Source organism: Oryctolagus cuniculus, chromosome 7, assembly GCF_964237555.1.
Source record: "Oryctolagus cuniculus chromosome 7, mOryCun1.1, whole genome shotgun sequence".
NCBI classification, from domain to species: Eukaryota; Metazoa; Chordata; class Mammalia; order Lagomorpha; family Leporidae; genus Oryctolagus; species Oryctolagus cuniculus.
In genome coordinates this window covers 158976008-158988946 of record NC_091438.1, presented here as the reverse complement: position 1 = coordinate 158988946, position 12939 = coordinate 158976008, and positions in this window count along the sequence as shown.

Here is a 12939-nt window from a genome sequence, read left to right as displayed (position 1 = left end):
CGGCTGCGTGCCGGAAGCGTCGCCGCGCGCTTCATCCCGCAGCCGCGTCCGTGCGCTTTGTGGACAAGAGTCCCTGTCCCTTCCTCTCCCCCTGCCCGGCCCCGGGAGGCCGGCTCGAAGCCCCCTGGCTTCGTTGCTCAGGTCGCCTCGGATAATTTTCCACGATGATCTGACAGCTGAACTACAGGCAGGGGTGGGTGCATTGATTTTTCCTTTCTGCTCGAGGAAGAACCCACAGCGATTAAAAAAAAAATCATGCACACCGCCTCCCAGGGAGGCCTGAGTTTTGGCTTTTCCTGCCCCTGAGGCTGGCAGCCGAAGCCACGACCCAGGGCTCCGTATTCTGCACAGGCTCAAACGTTCCGAAGTTTAATTACCATTTTTTTCCTGGTCAGCTGTAAAAACTGTTTTTCTGCCTCATCCCCTAGTTGTGTGTTTAATCGCCAGGGTTACTGGCATGGGTCCTGCGGCCCTGGGTGATGGATCTTCTGAGTCCACGGCGTTTGCTTTACGTGGACAGGAACAAAAGCAAGGAGGCCAGGGAGGGGGTGACTTTACCGTATTTTGCTAGGGAATCACGTGAATTTTGTGAGTTGGGTTTGAGATTTCCCCAGCACGACACGGACATTTTTGGCTGTTTGAAAACAGCATCCCAGACCCATGACTCAGCAGCAGGATGAACGGGCAGGCTCGGCCAGGCTTCAGAACTGGAAGAAATCAGACCCCGAGAGCGATTCTGAGGTGTGGCCCTGAACAGGCTCCAAACAATCTTTACATTAAAATGGTTAGAGAGAGATAAAGACACAGCCAGAACCAGTGAACCCAGCAGGAAATCAAAGGCAGAGGTTGATCTCAGCAACCCCCGCAGCGGCGGGGGCCAGCACTTCACCTCGAGTCGTAGCTCAAAATATTAATGATTGGTAGAAACGCTCTCAGATGTCTTCCAAAACTCGCAGGCTGCCACGTTCCCAGATACCCCTCCTGTCTCCCTGGCCACTGCGGCTTTGTTAGCGGGCGGGGGATTCTACGTAGTTGGAGGCGGTTAGCGTGGGGAGCAACTTTGCAGCCCCAGCAGGTGGAAGGCACTCGCCTTGCTGGTGGGTAGGGAGGAGGAACGAGAATACCCCAGCTTGAAGCTCTGCGGGCAGCCATGACTGCCTGGATTACCAATTCCAGTAAAACCGCTGGTCAGCTGAGAAAGGGATGTGCACTCTGGGAAGTTGTCTCCAGCCAGGAAACCAGTGTGGGAGGAGGGGCCTGGGAGGGAAGATCCCAGGTGAGTGTAGAAGACCCTTGGGGGTTCAGGTGGACGGGCCCTGTTGCTACAGAGCATGAGGTTTCTGTGTCGATCACTAAGCCTTTTGTCTGCACCAGAGACTATACAAAGCGTTTAAGCATGTCCGCCTACCCACCTCCAGCTTAAGAGGTGCTGTTAACGTCCCCTGAGTTCCTCCCTGGCCCAAGCTAACTCCTGCTCCAAATTCTGGGTTTGTTGTTCCCTTACTGTGTAGCTTTTTTGAACGTTATGTATTTATGCATATATACACGTGGCATCCTACTGTTGTTAACCTTTTGCTGCAAATTTTTTCTCTGCTTGATGTTTGTGAGATCCCATGTATGGCTGTAGGTGGAGTGTTTGCAGTGCTGTTTGTGTGAATAGCCCATGTTCAGTCTCTTCTTTGTTCCTTTTTTTTTTTTTTTTAAAGAATTACTTATTGGGGCCGGTGCCATGGTGCACTAGGTTAATCCTCCGCCTGCGGCACTCACATCCCATATGGACACCAGATTCTAGTCCCGGTTGCTCCTCTTCCAGGCCAGCTCTCTGCTGTGGCCCGGGAGTGCAGTGGAGGATGGCCCAGGTGCTTGGGTCCTGCACCCGCATGGGAGACCAGGAGGAAGCACCTGGCTACTAGCTTCAGATCGGCGTAGTTCCTGCTGATTTGGGGAGTGAACCAACGGAAGGAAGACCTTTCTCTCTGTCTCTCTCTCTCTTACTGTCTGTAAACTCTACCTGTCAAATTTTTTAAAAAAGAATTATTTATTTATTTGAAAGTCAGAATTAGAGAGATAAGAAGAGAGAGAGAGAGAGAGAGAGAAACCTTCCTCCATCTGCTGATTCATTCCCCAAATAGCTGTAACAGCCAGGGCTGGGCAAGGCCGAAGCCAGGAGCTAGGAGCTTCCTCCAGGTCTCCAGACCACATGGATGCAGGGACCCAATCCTCCAGTGCTTTCCCGGGTGCACCAGCAGGGAGCTGGATCGCAAGTGGAGCAGCTGGGACAGGAACTGGCTCCCATAGGAGACACAAGCATGGCAGGCGGATTTACTCTGCCACAGAGCCAGCCCTTCCTCTCTGCTTGCTTATGACTGCATCAAGGTTGGTGTTTGGTCCCGCAGTTATGGCACTGCTTGGGACACCTGCATCCTCTACCCTGTGTTTAAGTCCTCGCTCCACGCCCCATTCCAGCTTCCTGCTAATGTGCACCCTGGGAGGCAGCCGGAGGTGGCTCAAGCAGTTTGGGTCCCTGCCTTCCCTGTGGGAGACCCAGACTGAGTGCCCAGCTTTTAGCCTTTGGTCTGGCCCAGCCCTGGCCTTTGCAAACATTTGGGGAGTGAACCAGGTCATGGGAGCTCGCTCTCTCTCTCTCTCTCTCTCTCTCTGCCTCTCAAATAAACTGAATACCAGTAGTGCTTCTGTGAACTTTGTTGTAAATGTCTCCCAAGCATAGGAGCAAGCGTTTCTCTAGGGCATGCAGTGGACGTGGAGTGGCTGAGCCATGGGGAGTTTGTTCCTCTGTGCACTTCCACACGCAGTGAATGAGTTCTTTTTTTTTTTTTTTTTTTTTTTTTGACAGGCAGAGTGGACAGTGAGAGAGAGACAGAGAGAAAGGTCTTCCTTTGCCGTTGGTTCACCCTCCAATGGCCGCCGCGCTGATCCGATGGCAGGAGCCAGGAGCCAGGTGCTTTTCCTGGTCTCCCATGGGGTGCAGGGCCCAAGCACCTGGGCCATCCTCCACTGCACTCCCTGGCCACAGCAGAGGGCTGGCCTGGAAGAGGGGCAACCGGGAAAGAATCCGGCGCCCCAACCGGGACTAGAACCCGGTGTGCCAGCGCCGCAAGGTGGAGGATTAGCCTAGTGAGCCGCGGCGCTGGCCGAGTTCTGACACAGTTTGGAAAAACAAAATGCAGCTCTTGCTTTGCAATTTTTTCTAGAACTCAAATCCCCTTTGGGACTGGCATTGTGGTGCTGTGGGTTAAGCTGCAGTCCAGTGAGAGGAACTGCAAGGTGTCCGGCGGATCCCAAAGCTATCAGGAACAACTAAAGGAAACATGACCCAGGGAAGACTCCTGCCTGTCTCTGTGAAGAGAAGAGATTGGATGATCTGTATATAAGTTCCAGATGGACGCGGCTGGTGCTGTGGTGTAGCGGGTAAAGCCACCATCTGTGACACCAGCATCCCAGTGTCACTCGAACTGGCTGGTTCGAGTCCTGGCTGCTCCACTTCCAATCCAGCTCCCTGCTGATGTGCCTGAGAAAGCAGCAGCAGATGACCCAAGTCCTTGGGCCCCTGCACCCACGTGGGGGATCCGGAAGAAGCTCCTGGCTTCTGGCTTCAGATTGGCCCAGCTCAGGCTGTTGTGGCCGTTTGGGGAGTGAACCAACTGATGGAAGGTATCTCTCTCTCTCCTTCTCTCTCTCTCTCTCTCTCTAACTCTACCTTTCAAATCAATGTTAAAAAAAAAAAAAAAAAAGTTCTGGATGGAAAGCCAGGAGCCAGTTTCTTCCTTCCAAAGGGAGCGGCCCCTTGTGATTCACTCCCCGAGGGTGGGGTTCCCACCAGGGCTTCCGGCGGGCTGCAGATCCTGGGCACATCCCCTGGGCACATCCCCCTCGCCCTATCATGTATGGATAACCGAGCTGAGCGCTTCCTCTCTGCCAGGCGCCACACTGCTTACCATGCAGGTGTGACTCATTGAATGCCATCCACAAGTCCACAAATCTGCGTGTTTGGTCAGTTACACTTTTCAAGTACCAAAGTCCTGGGCGGCCTGGCTCCCCCGCCCCAGCCGCCAGTCTTGCACCATCAGCTCCTCCACCGCGGAGCTCACTTAGTCTTTGGATTTGGATAGAATGACACGGCCTTAACTTGCACATTGACACCATGACGGTGACCCTACGTGGAATTTAACGGTGGTGGCTTCAGGATTTGAGAAGCGTGACTCATTGCCCCCAGAATAAATCTGCAGCTGGAAGGAGAAGCAGCTTGCAAGGCCAGAGAGGCCGTTACATTGTGTCTCGCAACTCCATTCCCTGCTCCAGCATCTCCCCAGCCCTGCCCCCAGCATGGCATTTTCTGGCATTTCCTGAGCAGAGGGGGACACGCTGGCTCCTCTTCCCCAACTGCTCCAGTTCTCTGGAAGTCGTCCCTGGACCTCATGCTCTGACTAATTTCTGGGGGTTTTGTTGTTTGTTTTGTTTCCAGATGGCTAGGAAAATGCAGGGAGAATGGATCTGAGTGGAGCATTTGTCAGAGCCTCTCCGGGTACTCTGTAGTTAGAAGATGAATGCAGGGGGCCGGCACTGTGGCGTCGCCAGTTAAGCCACATCCTGCGACGCCAGCATCCGTGTATGGGCCTTGGATCGAGTCCCAGCAGCTCCAGTTCTGATCCAGCTCCCTGCTAATGGCCTGGGAAAGCAGCAGAGGATGGCCCAACTGCATTGTCCTGCTTATTAATGATTGTCAATATTAACACTCCTGTGGGTTCTTGCCACTTATTCGAAGAAGTCTGAAGACTGGCTCAAATAGACCAGACAACACGGTCAGTTTTTAAGCTTTTTATTCAGCAAGAGAAATGTGCAGGAAAGTGAGGGCTTTATTTAGGGAAGAAAGAGAAGTCTAGAAACTAAGTTGGGTCCATATCAGGCAGAGAGCAGGCCTGGAGGGAGCCGTGTGGAGTGAGTGAGTGCTATGAGAAGCCACAGGTAGCTTAGCACAGCAGCAAAGCGAAGGCAGAGAGCAGGCCACAGGCCACAGGCCACAGGCCACAGGCCACGAGCCACGTGGAGCAAGCATGCAGGCAGCAAAGGGGAGAGCGGGTCGGGCCCTGAGCCAGCTGGGGCAATGGGGGGGGCACTGTGTTCCAGGCCTTTTATTTACTCCCAAAGGGGGCGTGGTTACATAATCTGATTGGCAGGTGGGCATACAGGTAGGGTCCGGTAGGAGCATGAGATGGGGGGGGTGATGGGCGTGGTTTCGCTAAGGCCCCTTTCACACACAAAGGCTGATTTCCAACTTCCTACAAAACAAGATCTCCTGGTGAGACGGAAGCCAGAGGCTGGGGAGGGGTCAGCCTTGCTGTTCTGGAATAGCTCACTCTTCGGGAACCAGATAGGGTCCCGTGAGAACCCTTTAATCCCTTCTGAGGACAACGACCCAATCACCTTGCACAGGGACCTCCCTCTTCACATTGCCACCCTGGGAACTAAGCTTCCAACCCGCGAATCCCCTGGGGACACATCAGACCCCCCCCCAATCCCAGCCACTGCAGGGGTGACTGGGAAAACCATGGATTCTTCTCCCCTTAGGAAGTTTGGATTAAAGATTGCCAAAGAGAATGATCCGAGGGTGGAAAGAACAGAGCAGGCCTTAGAAGCCAGAAGCTTGAAAATCCATGAGGTGGCAAACTTTGTGCGGCCGGTTGACTGGTGATGGCTCAGCAGAGCGCTGGCAGAGACCGGGGTGGTGAGGCCTGGTGCGCAGCTGCTCAGTCCCTGCCCTCCCTCCTTCCCTAGGGTCCCTGGGACAGGAATCCCCAGGAATGAGCGTGCTTTGTATTCTGCAGGAACTCAGCAATCTGGCCTTGACCATGGCCTGAAGGCCCAGTCTAATGCAAGAAGTTTGGAAAGCGAAAGGCAGGGTGCACCGTGGGAAAAAAGTGACTTGGTTTTGTCAGTACGTAATTACTTATTGACCCCCTACTATGTGCTCAACACTGGAGACAAGCAAGGGAAAAGCTGAACTAAGCCTCACCGCAGGAATTTACATTCCGATGGGGCAGGAGGAGGAAGGCTGGCAAGCTGTAAAAACTCATACGGCCGGCGCCGCAACTCACTAGGCTAATCCTCCGCCTTGCGGCGCCGGCACACCGGGTTCTAGTCCCGGTCGGGGCGCCGGATTCTGTCCCGGTTGCCCCTCTTCCAGGCCAGCCCTCTGCTGTGGCCAGGGAGTGCAGTGGAGGATGGCCCAAGTGCTTGGGCCCTGCACCCCATGGGAGACCAGGAGAAGCACCTGGCTCCTGCCTTCGGATCAGCGCGGTGCACCGGCCGCAGCGCGCTGACCGCGGCGGCCATTGGAGGGTGAACCAACGGCAAAGGAAGACCTTTCTCTCTGTCTCTCTCTCTCACTGTCCACTCTGCCTGTCAAAACAAAACAAAAAAAAAAAAAGAAAAAAAAAAGAAAACCTCATATGCTGGGGTTTCAGAGCAGCCTGTGGCACAGAGGGTAAAGCACCACCTGCCTGAGACCCCTGCGTCCCTTAGCAGAGCGCCAGGACAGGCTGCTCTGTTTCCAATCCAGCTCCCGCTAATGCAGTGGAAGAGGGTCCACGTGCCTGGGCCCCTGCCGACCGACCGTGCCAGAACCCCGGATGGAGTTCCCGGCCCCTGGCCTCAGCCTGGCCCTGCCTTCGTGGTTGTGGCCGTCTGGGGAGTGAACCGGCAGGTGGGGGATCTCTGTCTGTGTCTCTCCCTCTCTCTGTCCCTCTGCCTTTCAAATGAATAGATAAATCTTAAAAAAGCAAGAGCAAAACTGAAATGTATTCACTCCTAGTTCTGGGGGCTGGAAGTTTCAATTCAAGACGTTGGCAGCTGGTTCCTTCTGGGTGCTCTGAGGGAGAATCTATCCCACGCCTCCCTCGAGTTCCTGGTGGTGGCTGTCCCTGGCCGCCTGTGACTTGCAGCTGACCCCAGGCTGACTCCACCACCACATGTGTCTCTCCGTGGCTCCGTGGCTCGGTTTTCCATTGCCAGTCATATTGGACTTAAGGCCCAGCCAAATCCCGTGGGACTTGGACTTAACTTGGTTACATGCGCAAAGATCCCGTTTCTAAATACCGTCACCACTGCGGGCTCAAGTGTGTCCCCCACAATGCGTGTGCTGAAACTTGAGCGCCACGGGGGATATTTGGTGCAGCAGTTGACACGACTAGGGATAGGAGTGTCAGCTGCATCCGGTGTGGGCAGTGCCTGGATTGGAGTCCCAGTTCTGCTTCTGACTCCAGCTTCTTGCTGACGGGTGAGAGCGAGAGAGCAGTGCCACCTGCTGGTTCGCTCCCCTAGTGCCTGCAGTCACCCAGCTGTATTAGTCTAGTGTCTGTTACTATAATGAAACACAGGAAGCTGGAAATAACTGTAAAAAAAAGAGGTTTACAGGTAGAGCCTCCGCCTGCAGTGTTGGCATCCCATATGGACACTGCTTCAGGTCCCGGCTGTGCCTCTTCTGATCCAGCTCTCTGTCATGGCCTGGGAAAGCAGCAGAAGATGGTCCAAGTGCTTGGGCCCCTGCATTCACATGGGAGACCTGGAAGAAGCTCCTGGCTTCCTCCTGACCCAGCCCCAACTGTTGCATCCATGTGGGGAGTGAGCCAGTGGATGGAAAAGATCTTTTTCTCTCTCTTTCTTTCTCTCTCTCTCTCTCTCTCTCTCCCTCTCTCTCTCTCTCCCTCTCTCTCCCTCTCTCTCTCCATGTATGTCATTCTGCCTTTCAAATATTTTTTTTAAAGTATGGCAGGTGGATTCTCCCCCAAGGGGCCTATCGTGAGGGGGTATGCAGTAGGGGGCACAGATCAGACTCAACTCTGAGTACAAGGACAGCAGACATTCCCATCCACAGAGGAGGTGGGGGCAGTGGACCAAAGCTAGAGACACTGGGGCTCAACTGACTCAGCGGGATTCTTGTTAAAGGCAGGCCAGGGTGATCAGGTAGTGAAGGCGGGGGAGGGGTGACGAGTGGATCAGATATTGAGGGTGATCAGATACCAGCGCCTATATTGACTCAGCAGGATTCCTACTAAAATTGGACTGAGGACGGAGCCCAGGTCCAGGGCAAGGCAGAAATAGGGCCCAGAGGAGCTCCATGCAGGGTTGGTCAAAACCGAGTCTGGGGCCGGCGCTGTGGCGGAGCAGGTAAAGCCGCCCCTGCGCAAGTAGGAGATTCCACTGCTCCACTTCCGATCCAGCTCTCTGCTAATGCGCCTGGGAGAGCAGTGGAAGATGGTCCACGTCCTTGGGCCCCTGCACCCGTGTGGGAGACCCCGAAGAAGCTCCTGACTCCTGGCTTCAGATCAGGTCATTGCAGCCATTTGGGAAATGAACCAGCAGATGGAATCTCTCTCTCTCTCTCTCTCCCTCTCTCTCCCTCTCCCTCTCCCTCTCCCTCTCCCTCTCCCTCTCGCTCTCCCTCTCCCTCTCCCTCTTCCGCTCCCTCTCTCTCTCCCTCTCTCAGCCTCTGCCTCTTTGTACCTCTGCCTTTCAAATTAATAAATAAATCTTAAAAAACCAAACCAAACCCAGAGTCTTTGTCAAGTCACACTCCTGTTTGCGTTGGAGGTTCTCTCGTGAGAGCGACCTGGAGACTGGCGTGCAGGTTCCTGTGGGGGTCTGGGGCACCTGGGAAATGGGCGCCCCTGCAGGAAAGCACCCTGGGCAGCTTGTGAGCCCACTGGGCTGCTGATGACCAGTCAGCCCTGGCCCCAGCCTCTGATGCTCGCAGGCTGGCTGAGACAATGAGATGTAAAAGTCAGTTTTGAAGGGGTCCAGGAGGGGCCACTGCACAGAAGGATTATTTTGAGATTGTTTTTTTCCTCCCTGGCTAAGAGAAGAACTTCCCCCAAAGACCTCATAAATCCCCTCGGTAGGGGCAGCCTGGAAGGATGAACTGCTTGACAATTTTTTAAAAAATTTATTCATTTGAAAGGCAGAGTGACAGAGGAGGGGGGCGGGACACACACACAGAGACCTCCTATGTGCTAAATGCCTGCAACAGCCAGGGCTGGGCCAGGCAGAAGCCAAGAGCCAGGAACCCCATCCGATCTCCCACATGGGTGGCAGGGACCCAAGCACCTGTGCCATCACCTGCTGCTCCCAAGGCACATGAGCAGGAAGCTGGATCGGAAGCAGAGGCAGGACTCCCATAGAGCTTAACCCACTGCAGCACACTGTGTCCCGCCACTGGCTGGCTCCTCACCACACCCAGGCGGCCACTGCCCCGGAGCTGTCACTCCTCCCATCCATTTCCCTAAGGGCCCATTCATCTTTCCTAAACGTCATTTATTTTCCTGCAAATGTTCCCTGTCTCAGTCTCCTTTCTGTTGCTATAACAACATACCTGAGACCAGGTCATTTATGAAGAATAAAAGTGCTGTGGTGCATTGGGTCAAGCCTCCTGCTTGCGACACCAGCATCACTTATTGGAGCTCCGGTTCCTGGATTTGGCCTGGCCCAGACCTGGCTGTTGTAGCCATTCTGGGGGAGTGAACCATCGCAGTGGATGGATGGTCTGTCTCTCCTTCTCTCTCTCTCTGTTGTTCTCCCTCTCAAATGAATGGATATGTAAATAAATACAAAGTTTATTTGGCTGCCAGCTCTGGAGTTCCTCCCGCATGCATGTGTGTGGCACATCAGTCAATAAACTCTGTTTTCCTCTTGTTAGTCTGCCTTTTGGCAGTTTAATTTCCAGAGTCCTGCTAGCAGAATCTAGGAGAGTAGAGGACAAGTTTTTTCCCCTCTCCTGCTCATATTCAAAAATATAAAATAGGGACCTGTGCTGTGGCATAGCGGGTAAAGCCGCCACCTGCAGTGCCGCCATCCCATATGGGTGGTGGTTCGAGTCCCAGCTGCCCTCTTTTGATCCAGCTCTCTGCTGTGGCCTGGGAAAGCAGCAGCAGATGGCCCAAGTCCTTGGGCCCCTGCACCTACATGGGAGGCGGGAAGAAGCTCCTGGCTCCTGACTTCGGATCAGGTCGTTGTAGCCATTTGGGGAGTGAACCAGCGGATAGAAGACTTCTCTCTCTCTGCCTCTGCCTCTCTGTAACTTTGTCTTTCAAATATATAAGTAATAAATAAATAAATATTTAAAAATGCATAACATATCTTATAGAGATAGATATATATGTAAACTATAATAGAATAATGATGGATATTCTGTCCTGCAATTTGGGCCTCACCCACCACTGTGCCACGTGCATCCCCCTGTGCTTGGGCCACACGTGGTCTGAGCCCCAGGCGCGGTTTCGTTAGTGTTCTGCCGATGGGCTTCTGGGTCATCGTGGCTTCCACTCTGCACGTGGAGCAGAAATCCCGAGTGTTTCCACAGCACCGACTTCTAGGCTTCCAGGAGCTGGCTCAAGTGGTTGGACTGCATATGGTTTCTTAGACATTGCTCAAGTGGTCCCAACTGCTGACACTGTCGCTGTCAGCTAAAGAGAGCTTGTGTCTGCACAGCCTTCCCAGCGTGCAAGATCAGCAGTTTGACTTTTGCCAGTGTGAGGTGAGGAGTGCTATCTTGGGGTGTGCACTGTGTCGCGGCACACTCAGCCATGGCTTGTGGCACCCACATCCTGTGTCAGAGTACCAGGGTCCTAGTCCTGGCTACCTGGCTCTTCCACACCTCTGATCCGGCTTCCTGGTGATGCGCACCCTCCGCGCCTCTGATCCAGCTTCCTGGTGATGTGCACCCTGGGAGGCAGCAGGGATGGCTCAAACGCTTGAGTCCCTGCCACCCACGTGGGAGCCCTGGTCGGAGTTCCTGGCTTCAGCTTGCCTGACCCTGGCTGTTGTAGGCATTTAGTGAATCAGCTAGGAGATGGAAACATGCTCTCTCTCTCTTTCAAATAAATGAATTATTTTTGTATCTTTTATATATATGTGTATATATATATATATATATATATAGAGAGAGAGAGAGAGAGAGAGAGAGAGATCTTCCATCTGCTCATCCGCTGGTTCACTCTCCAAATGGCCACAGTGGCCGGAACTGGGCCAGTCCGAAGCCAGGAGCCAGAAGCTTCTTCTGGGTTGGCCACATGGGTGCAGGGGCCTAAGCACTTGGGCCACCTTCTGGTGCTTTCCCAGGCCACAGCAGAGAGCTGGATCGGAAGTGGAGCAGCCGGGACTGGAACCAGCGCCCATTTGGAATGTGTGTGTCATAGACAGCAGCTTAACCCACTGTGCCACAATGCCAGCCTCAAAGAAATAACTGAAAAACAAAACAAACGAGAAGCGCATTCCTGTTCTAAACTAGACTGGGACTCTGTCTTGCCTGCCTTGGATTTTAGAGACGATTTCATCTATAAGTAAAACAAAAAAGCAAGGGCCTATAGATTGCCAGGTCACCACTGGTTGCTGCCATTAAGCCGAATACATATTCGAAACCAGCTAGAATGATGTTAAGTGAATTTTACACTTAAAATAATACCGTATGGGGCTGGCATTGTGGCACAACAGGTTAAGCCGACTCTGGCATCCCATGTGAGTGCCAGTCCAAGTCCAAGCTGCTCCACTTCCTACTCAGGTCCGTGCTGATGAGCCTGGGAAAGCAGTGGAAGATGGCCCAAGTGCTTGGGCCCCTGCACCCACGTGGGAGACCCAGAGGAAGCTCCTGGCTCCTGGCTTCAGCCTGGCCCAGCCCTGGCCATTGTAGCCATCTGGGGAGTGGAACAGCGGATGAACACGCTCTCTCCCTCTCTGTAACTCTGAGTTTCAAAATAAATAAATAAATCTTAAAAAAAAAAAAAAAGTCAAGGCTTCAAACTTGCATCTCTGGAGTCAGTTCCATGCTAACAAACGTGGCTGCGGCCGTCAGTTCTCAGTCTGCAAGGGAAGTGGACACACACGTCCCCGTGTGCCCTGAGACAAGTGGAATTAGTGGTGAACAGGGGCTGTGATAGGACCCAGCCGAGCTTTAATGAATGTTTACTGATTTGTATTAAATGAAAATAAAAGTTCCCCTTTTCCAAATGTAGTCTGAGGGCCGGGAATCAAGGCCAGAGCAGCAGGAACGAGGCAGACACGTTAATAGGCACAGCCACGGGAAACATAATTTTTTCACTTTCAGTACATTCACAAAACCGTGCATTGATCACTAGTATATAATTCTTGCTTGTCTGCTTTTTTATTTTTAAAAAAAGGGGAGGGGCCGCCGCTGTGTGTAGCAGCTAAAGCTGCCACCTGCAGTGCTGGCATCCCATATGGCTGCTGGTTCAAATCCCGGCTGTTCCTCTTCCGATCCAGCTCTCTGCTATGGCCTGGGAGAGCAGTAAAAGATGGCCCAAGTGCTTGGGTCCCTGAACCCGTGTGGGAGACCTGGAAAAAGCTCCTGGCTCCTGGCTTTGGATCAGTGCAGCCCTGGCCATTGCGGCCAATTGGGGAGTGAACCAGTGGATGGAAGACCTCCCTCTCTGTCTCTGCCTCTCCTTCTCTCTCTGTGTAACTCTGACTTCCAAATAAATAACTAAATATTTAAAAAGGAGAAACAGAAGTGCACTGTTCATTTGATAAACACGATTTGAACCGTATGCGGTTTTGCTGCAGCAAAGAGGCCCAGGATTTGAGAGTGAGGATGGCAACTCATCAGTGAGGCAGTCAGATTCCACAACTCCAGTCCCGGCAGCACTTTCCTAGAAATGTCTGTAGAAATTCGAAACCGTGGAATTGCCATGTCAAAGGATTTGTTCTTTACTTGGCCTGCGTGGTCTGCCACTTCTAGCATCACCACGACATACGACACTTAAGACGTCTGCAGCTGTCCCAGCTCACAGCTGCGCTGGGTTCCCACTGACATTCTCTAAGCTGGTCTGTGACTTTGGAGCTAGCTCGTGAGACCCCTCCAAGGCAGGCTTCCAGGGCTCGCGGCCCGGACATGGGCAGCCCAGGAAACATTTT